General features: G+C 41.1%; 2 non-coding genes and 1 pseudogene across 2 annotated transcripts; all 3 read left to right on the top strand.

Moving 5' to 3' along the window:
* Window positions 1–3,926: 3,926 nt before the first annotated feature.
* Window positions 3,927–4,045, top strand: LOC115532678 (5S ribosomal RNA). The gene has a single exon (XR_003974088.1). It is a non-coding gene; the product is annotated as a 5S ribosomal RNA (ribosomal RNA).
* A 192-nt stretch (window positions 4,046–4,237) lies between these two features.
* Window positions 4,238–4,357, top strand: LOC115532679 (uncharacterized; annotated as a pseudogene).
* A 577-nt stretch (window positions 4,358–4,934) lies between these two features.
* Window positions 4,935–5,053, top strand: LOC115532694 (5S ribosomal RNA). Its single transcript, XR_003974101.1, has one exon. It is a non-coding gene; the product is annotated as a 5S ribosomal RNA (ribosomal RNA).
* The last annotated feature ends 2,725 nt before the right edge of the window (window positions 5,054–7,778 follow it).

Below are 7,778 nucleotides of genomic sequence, written 5' to 3'. Positions count from 1 at the left end.
ACCCCCCAAACAGAAATTCCACCTGATCTCCATTCCACGCAGAAATGCAATGAGTTTGCAGCTTTTTATATTGATAAAATTGAAGGTATCAGACGCGCCATCAATATCTCCACTTCAAACAAAAATTTTGGACTACCACCCTGTTCAGGCAAAAATTACGTGGCAAGGATGGCATGCTTTAATGTTATAGACTCTCAAAATCTTGTGGAAACCTACACACAACTAAAGCCATCCACCTGTTGCCTTGATACTATACCTACCAACCTCTTTAAGAATGTTTTCGACTGGCTAGCAGTAGACATATTGCAGATAGTTAACAACTCTCTCCAGTCAGGCAATTTCCCAAAAGCTTTGAAAACTGCAGTTATTAAACCCCTTTCAAAAAAGCGGAGCCTAGATGCCTCTATTATTAACAACTACAGACCAATATCAAATCTACCCTTCATAAGTAAAATCATTGAGAAAGTTGTCCTCCAGCAACTTATTCACTTCCTGGCATCAACTGGTTGCTATGACACCTTTCAATCAGGATTTCGACCCCTGCACAGCACTGAGACCGCCCTTATTAAAGTTGTAAACGACATCCGTCTTAACACACTCTGGCAAAACCTCAATACTAATGTTACTTGACCTCAGTGCTGCATTCGACACTGTAGACCATACATTACTTTGGGAAAGGTTAGAAAACTGGGTGGGGCTTTCAGGCACTGTCTTAAATTGGTTCAGGTCCTACCTACAAAATAGGAACTACTTTGTTTCCATTGGCGACTTTGTATCAGAATCAACCAACGTGACATGTGGAGTCCCACAAGGTTCGATCTTAGGACCCTCTTTATTCAACATCTACATGCTCCCACTAGGGCAAATCATGCAAAATAACAATATTGACCATAATTGCTATGCTGATGACACGCAAATCTATGTATCGCTATCACCAAATGACTATCGGACCATAGATCTGCTGTGCCAGTGCATTGAGCAAGTGAAGGAATGGATGTGCCGAAATTTCCTTCAACTAAATGAGGACAAAACAGAGATAATTGTATTTGGTTCTAAAACGGAAAGGCTTAAAGTAACCCAACACCTTCACTCTCTGTCCCTGAAAACCTCAATCAAAGCCAGAAATCTAGGGGTTATCATGGATTCAGATTTACATTTTTACAGTCACATCAAATCAGTTACAAAATCGGCATATTATCACCTTAAAAATGTAGCAAGACTTGGAGGGCTCATGTCCACCGAAGACTTACAAAAACTTGTACATGCCTTTATCACTAGTAAGCTTGATTACTGCAATGGTCTCCTTACAGGTCTCCCAAAGCAAACTCTGAGGAAGCTTCAGCTTGTTCAGAATGCTGCTGCTAGAGTTCTAACAAAGACCAAAAAATTTGATCATATTACACCAATTCTGAAATCGTTACATTGGCTTCCTGTAGGTCAGAGAATTGATTTTAAAATCATGTTGCTTACCTATAAATCCCTACATGGTTTAGGCCCAAAATATTTAACTGATATGCTTCCACTACATCAGCCTTTTAGACCACTAAGAAGCTCTGAGACCAATCTGTTAATTATCCCCAGAGTAAACACAAAACATGGGAAAGCAGGATTTAGTTACTACGCAACAAATAGCTGGAATAAACTCCCAGAGGATTTAAGACTTGCCCCAACTCTGAGCACCTTTAAAACAAGACTGAAGACTTTTATGTTTGCTATAGCTTTCTACTAAATCTTAAATACATTGCACTTTCTAAAACGCTTTTTTAACTTTGCCTTTATTTTCTATTTTAATACTAAAATGCCTTTTTAACTTTCTATTTGTTGCATATGTTTTTCTTTTACTTACCTATTATTTTATTTTATTGTATGACAATGTTTATATGTGAAGCACTTTGAGTCTGCCTTGTGTATATAAATAAAGTTGCCTTGCCTTAATGTAAATGCAAAAAATGTAGGTAGACATAAACAGTTAATGCTACATTATTACAACTTTATATTAAAGACCATTATCTATCTCAGTGTCCTATATGGTAGATTATTGAAATGACTGATAACACTTTTGAATACTCTGACCTTTAAACTTGCACTGTAAGATTTAGCCATGAATAAAATAAAACCATTATTTACATAAAATGTTTTACTGAGTGAAAATGTGCTAAATATCATGTTATTCCTAACAACTGCTTACACACTAGCTAAATACATGTCTCATGACGCCAGATGGAAAAAAAATCTCATTTTTATATTTAGATGATATATATTTAATTGAGGTACAGTATTGATGGCCTAGTGTGAGTGCCACATATATTATTAGGATTACGGTAATCTGATCCATGCATCTGGTTTCTGTTCACTTTTGGCTGTCAATTTCATAATATAACCTATACATTTTCTTAATTTCCTTTTTGTGTTGACAAGATTCAGGGGACTGTTGTTCAACAAACACATTATCATAACATTGGTGCTATTGTAGAGGCCCCTTCAAATACAAACCAAGGACCAAGTGCCCACAGCGACCCTGTCTCTAGTGAGAACAGCGGGACAGCCTGGTGTGGGACAGCTCGGTGTGGGACAGCCCGGTGTGGGACAGTCCGGTGTGTCACTGGTCAGGGTGCAGCTTTAGTATCTCAATCGCTATAAAAAACGAAGCGCCCGAGCGCCCAGGCCTGCCCGCCCATCCATCTCCTCATCTATCATCACCTGGTAGCCTGGGAACTTTGATTTGAGATTAGTCCTTGAATCCAGAGCAATGCCTGAGATCAACTCACATCGTGAGCCCCGTCCGGGGACAGACACGTGTCAACCGCAAGCGTCCCCATACTGCAGTCAGCATGTTGAAATAATACCAGGGATTATTATATCATATCTAAACTAGAACTGCACTAATTTAGCTAATAAACCAATATTCAAAATGCTACCGTTTCGTCATCGACGGTCGGTTCAAAAATGTGTTCCATGGATTCTTTTCGTGTGCCTCTGAAGATGTCGTGTGCAAGGTTTGGTGTTGATTGGTCAAGAAATGTGGGAGGAGTAGCGAAAAAACAGTTTAGCGGAAAAAGATTATGGACGCAAATGGGCGTGGCCTATGCCAAAAGATGCAGCAGACTCCAGTGAATAAGTGGGTACAAGTTTTTGACTGTGGGAGGTTCGGTGTGGGAGTTATAGCCCCAAACGCGTATTCCTTGGTATAGCGCCACCTAGTGGCCGGCGTGTCTGGATTTTGTCGTCTGCGTAGTGTTCACGGACCTTGATCTAGTCATGCAATTGGCGTGTCGGCACCATTTACGGTTTGGGCTGTGGTACCACTTTTAGGGGGGAAAAATAACAAGAAGTGTGCATTTCGCCGGCACAACGCGACAAGAAATGTGCATTTCGCCGGCACAACGCGAAGCAAGTATTCAAAACGCTACCGTGAACAACATGTGGATATAAAGGTTTTGACTCTGGGAGCTTAGTTAGTTAGTACTTGGATGGGTGACCGCCTGGGAATACCAGGTGCTGTAAGCATTATACTATTTCAACTCGAGCTCATTGGATGCAGTGGCCTACCGTGCGCTGATCTTTAGCGCCCACTGTTTTGGAGAATTTAAGCAACATACAGACTCTGACGACGTCTCCTCAAACTCTATTTGTGAAACATGTGGACAGTGTAGTGACGTAGCAGAGAGCTGCAATGACGGCGGTCCACCTAAGTCCATCCCAGGTTTTGCAACGCTACGTTTCTTCAAAAGATCACGCAAACGATGACGCCAAAGCAGTGTAATGCATTGCGTTCAAATATGTAACTCTGAGTCTGGAATAACGTATTCATTCATTCATTATGGATCTAATCATTGTTTCTGTACAAGTCCCGTCTCTGGCCACGGCAGCGCTCACTCCTTACGTCCTCCTCCTGTATAAAAGCTAATATGGTCAAGTCTATAAATGCTTACGGCCATACCACCTTAGGCACGCCCGATCTCGTCTGATCTCGGAAGCTAAGCAGGGTTGGGCCTGGTTAGTACTTGGATGGGTGACCGCCTGGGAATACCAGGTGCTGTAAGCATTATACTATTTCAACTCGAGCTCATAATGCATTGCGTTCAAATATGTAACTCTGAGTCTGGAATAACGTATTCATTCATTCATTATGGATCTAATCATTGTTTCTGTACAAGTCCCGTCTCTGGCCACGGCAGCGCTCTCACTCCTTACGTCCTCCTCCTGTATAAAAGCTAATATGGTCAAGTCTATAAATGCTTTCGGCCATACCACCTTAGGCACGCCCGATCTCGTCAGATTTCGGATGCTAAGCAGGGTCGGGCCTGGTTAGTACTTGGATGGGAGACGTCCTCGGAAGGACAGGTTGCTGTAAGTAGTGACGGGAAATTGTAAAAAAATTGGAAACATTAAAAAGATTAAAAAAAAAGAAAAAAGGCACGACCGATCTCGTCTGATCTCGGAAGCTAAGCAGGGTCGGGCCTGGTTAGTACTTGGATGGGTGACCGCCTGGGAATACCAGGTGCTCTAAGCATTATACTTTTTCAACTCGAGCTCATTGGATGCAATGGCCTACCGTGCGCTGATCTTTAGCGCCCACTGTTTTGGAGAATTTAAGCAACATACAGACTCTGACGACGTCTCCTCAAACTCTATTTGTGAAACATGTGGACAGTGTAATGACGTAGCAGAGAGCTGCAATGACGGCGGTCCACCTTAGTCCATCCCAGGTTTTGCAACGCTACGTTTCTTCAAAAGATCACGCAAACGATGACGCCCAAGCAGTGTAATGCATTGCGTTCAAATATGTAACTCTGAGTCTGGAATAACGTATTCATTCATTCATTATGGATCTAATCATTGTTTCTGTACAAGTCCCGTCTCTGGCCATGGCAGCGCTCTCACTCCTTACGTCCTCCTCCTGTATAAAAGCTAATATGGTCAAGTCTGTAAATGCTTACGGCCATACCACCTTAGGCACGCCCGATCTCGTCTGATCTCGTAAGCTAAGCAGGGTCGGGCCTGGTTAGTACTTGGATGGGTGACCGCCTGGGAATACCAGGTGCTGTAAGCATTATACTATTTCAACTCGAGCTCATTGGATGCAATGGCCTACCGTGCGCTGATCTTTAGCGCCCACTGTTTTGGAGAATTTAAGCAACATACAGACTCTGAGGACGTCTCCTCAAACTCTATTTGTGAAACATGTGGACAGTGTAATGACGTAGCAGAGAGCTGCAATGACGGCGGTCCACCTTAGTCCATCCCAGGTTTTGCAACGCTACGTTTCTTCAAAAGATCACGCAAACGATGACGCCCAAGCAGTGTAATGCATTGCGTTCAAATATGTAACTCTGAGTCTGGAATAACGTATTCATTCATTCATTATGGATCTAATCATTGTTTCTGTACAAGTCCCGTCTCTGGCCACGGCAGCGCTCTCACTCCTTACGTCCTCCTCCTGTATAAAAGCTAATATGTTCAAGTCTATAATTACTTACGGCCATACCACCTTAAAAAACTTTAATTTGAAAATTTTGAAAGTCATGGATGTCATTGCACCTTACAAGGTTAAAACGATTTCTGGAAAGCAAAAGGCACCCTGGAGAAAAGCTGCTTCTGTAACAGCACAGAAAAAAGAATGCAGGAAGGTTGAACGCATCTGGCGTAAAACAAAACTTCATATTCACCATGATATCTACAAAGAGAGCCTCCGTTCCTACAATTCAGACTTAAAAAGTGCTAGAGAAACATTTTTCTCCAATATCATTAAATCCAATAATAATAATGCAAAAACCCTATTTGCAACTGTTGACAGACTGACCAACCCCCCAACACAAATTCCACCTGATCTCCATTCCACGCAGAAATGCAATGAGTTTGCAGCTTTTATACTGATAAAATTGAAGGCATCAGACGCGCTTCTTTACCTACCAACCTCTTTAAGAATGTTTTTGACTGCCTAGCAATAGACATATTGCAGATAGTTAACAACTCTCTCCAGTCATGCAACTTCCCAAAAGCCCTGAAAATTGCAGTTATTAAACCCCTTTTAAAAAAGCGGAGCCTAGCCTCTATTATTAACAACTACAGACCAATATCAAATCTGCCCTTCATAAGTAAAATCATTGAGAAAGTTGTCCTCCAGCAACTTAATCACTTCCTGGCATCAACTGGTTGTTATGACACCTTCCAATCAGGATTTCGACCCCTGCACAGCACTGAGACCGCCCTCATTAAAGTTGTAAACGACATCCGTCTTAACACAGACTCTGGCAAAACCTCAATACTAATGCTACTAGACCTCAGTGCTGCATTCGACACTGTAGACCATACAATACTTTTGGACAGGTTAGAAAACTGGGTGGGGCTTTCAGGCACAGTCTTAAATTGGTTCAGATCCTACCTACAAAGTAGGAACTACTTTGTTTCCATCGGCGACTTTGTATCAGAATCAACCAACGTGATGTGTGGAGTCCCACAAGGTTCGATCTTAGGACCCTCTTTATTCAACATCTACATGCTCCCACTAGGGCAAATCATGCATAATAAAAATATTGACGATCATTGCTATGCTGATGACACGCAAATCTATGTATCGCTATCACCAAATGACTATCGGCCCATAGATCTGCTGTGCCAGTGCATTGAGCAAGTGAAAGACTGGATGTGCCGAAATTTCCTTCGGCTAAATGAGGATAAAACAGAGATAATTGTATTTGGTGCTAAAACGGAAAGGCTTAAAGTAACCCAACACCTTCACTCTCTGTCCCTGAAAACCTCAATCAAAGCCAGAAACCTAGGGGTTATCATGGATTCTGATTTACATTTCGAAAGTCACATCAAATCAGTTACAAAATCTGCATATTATCACCTTAAAAATGTAGCAAGACTTAGAGGGCTCATGTCCACCGAAGACTTACAAAAACTTGTACATGCCTTTATCACTAGTAAGCTTGATTACTGCAATGGTCTCCTTACAGGTCTCCCAAAACAAACTCTAAGGAAGCTTCAGCTTGTTCAGAATGCTGCTGCTAGAGTTTTAACAAAGACCAAAAAATTTGAACATATTACACCAATTCTTAAATCGTTACATTGGCTTCCTGTAGGTCAGAGAATTGATTTTAAAATCATGTTGCTAACCTATAAATCCCTACATGGTTTAGGCCCAAAATATTTAACTGATATGCTTCCACTACATAAGCCTTCTAGAACACTAAGATCTTCTGAGACCAATCTGTTAATTATCCCCAGAGTAAACACGAAACATGGGAAAGCAGGATTTAGTTACTATGCAACAAATAGCTGGAATAAACTCCCTGAGGATTTAAGACTTTCCCCAACTCTGAGCACCTTCAAAACAAGATTGAAGACTTTTATGTTTGCTTTAGCTTTCTGCTAAATCTTAAATACTTTACCTTTATTTTACTAAAATGCCTTTTTAACTTTCCCTTTATTTTTCTATTTTTACCAGAAAAATACATGACATTTGCTGAGTAATGAAGTTGTGTCATTAAGAGCTTGACGAAGTGAAAACCTGTATTAGTGATTAAGTGCTTAATCACTGAATATACGCCATATGAAACTCTTTTGAATTTGTTTGTTGTTTGTTGTTTGCCTTTGGTTCTGGGCTAGAGTCCTAGAATAATCACTGAATATTTGTTTGTTGTTTGCCTTTGGTTCTGGGCTAGAGTCCTAGAATATTGTAATAGATTGTCCTTAAGGTCGGGTTGTGGTCCCGACTTGGGTTCCAGAGAGTCTGTTGATCTGATCTTAAATAACTTTCAATTTAATTTTCT

The sequence above is a fragment of the Gadus morhua genome, chromosome 19 (assembly GCF_902167405.1).
Source record: "Gadus morhua chromosome 19, gadMor3.0, whole genome shotgun sequence".
Classification (NCBI taxonomy): Eukaryota; Metazoa; Chordata; class Actinopteri; order Gadiformes; family Gadidae; genus Gadus; species Gadus morhua.
Note: the sequence above shows the minus strand (reverse complement) of the source record. Positions and strands in the feature narration are given on the sequence as shown.